The 1,681-nt window shown below is 26.5% G+C and overlaps 1 protein-coding gene across 1 annotated transcript in view; it reads left to right on the forward strand.

Annotated features, from left to right (window-relative positions):
• Positions 1 to 1,681, forward strand: part of LOC137659299 (uncharacterized) — a 32,021-nt gene that overhangs the window by 1,040 nt on the left and 29,300 nt on the right. The gene's annotated exons all lie outside the window — the stretch shown is intronic.

The following is a 1,681-nucleotide window of genomic DNA, read 5'->3' on the forward strand; positions in this document are numbered from 1 at the left end:
TTAAGATAAACATTAAAATGTTGATATAAACAAACACATATTTGCAGTAATTTGAATCTCTTGGGCATTGTTTTGCTTGCTAGGGCAAAGTCACTGTCCCTTGCCTCTGCCATTCATGAGTGACCTTTAAGCCTATTGGCTTGTTACAGAGGCCGTATTTAAAAGTAGTTTATCGGTAAAAAATTTAGAGGTCTCATGATCTAATTCTCTATTGTGTGTATTCAAGAAATGCTATATATATGTGTATATATATATATATATATATAGTAAATATATATACTATGTATATATAGTATATATATATATATATATATCTATGTATATATATAGTATATATATACACAGTATATATATAGTATTATATATATATATATATATAGATATATATAGAGATATATATATATGTGTGTGTGTATATAGCTATAAAAATATAAATATAAATATATATATATATATATATATATGTATATATATATATATTTATATATAATATATATACTGTATATGTATATATACATATATATATTGTATATATATATATATATATATATATAGTTATCTTATTCTTTCATACACGAATTATTTGTTTTAATTACCTTATTACTGAACCAGCACAATGAAAGATGGTCACTCTATAAGTATATTTAATTTAAAATATTTTTTTTTTCATCTTTTGTTTATTACTCAATTTTACTTAAAAGAAAATTCTACTTTCATGACATCTCTCTGATGTTTCTTTTATTTAGTTTAAAAGAATTAAGTATCTGTACGTGTCTTTAATATTATTTATTCATATTTTTCCCCTAAATAATTTTACAAAGTAATCAAAACCTATTTTATCTTTATTGCAATTTACATAAAATCAGTAAGTTACAAAAATACTCTATATTGATTTAAATGAACATTTTGATGTTATCAGGTTAAAAATATTAAATAATTTATTTACCAATTTTAAATCTAAGAATTTCCCCATTCATTTCGCTCGCACTGGACCGTTAAGGTTTCTATCAAGTTTCAAATTTCATTAAAGATGAAAAGAAAAAATCCGTAGGTAAAATATTTTAATCGAAAAATTGCAAACAATAAAAAAAATAATAAAATTAAAAATAGAATTATTCTACATAGGGATGTGGTAGCCGACGCTGTAACGTCCCTGACTAGTAAACGCCAGACTGGGGTTCGAGTCCCGCTCAAACTCGTTAGTTTCTTTGGTAGCTGCAACCTTACCATCCTAGTGAGCTAAGGATGGGCGTTTGGGGGAGCCTACAGGTCTATCTGCTGAGTCATCAGCAGCCGTTGACTGGCCCTCCTTGGTCCTAGCTTGGGTCTAGAGGGGGCATGGGCGCTAATCATATATATATATATATATATATATATATATATATATATATATATATATATATATATATATATATATATACTGTATATATATATATATATATATATATATATATATATATATATATATATATATATACATATACTGTATATGTGGTCAGTCTCTAGGGCATTGTCCTGCTCGATAGGGCAATGTCCCTGTCCTTTGCCTCTGCCATTCATGAGCATCCTTTAAACCTTTAAGCCTTTAAACTGTATAATTGGAAAGATATAAATAAGTAAAGGAATATCAGTTCTCGAAGGACTTTTGCCCAACTTCTGATTAGGGCAATTGGGATCACAG

The sequence above is a fragment of the Palaemon carinicauda genome, chromosome 19 (assembly GCF_036898095.1).
Source record: "Palaemon carinicauda isolate YSFRI2023 chromosome 19, ASM3689809v2, whole genome shotgun sequence".
Classification (NCBI taxonomy): Eukaryota; Metazoa; Arthropoda; class Malacostraca; order Decapoda; family Palaemonidae; genus Palaemon; species Palaemon carinicauda.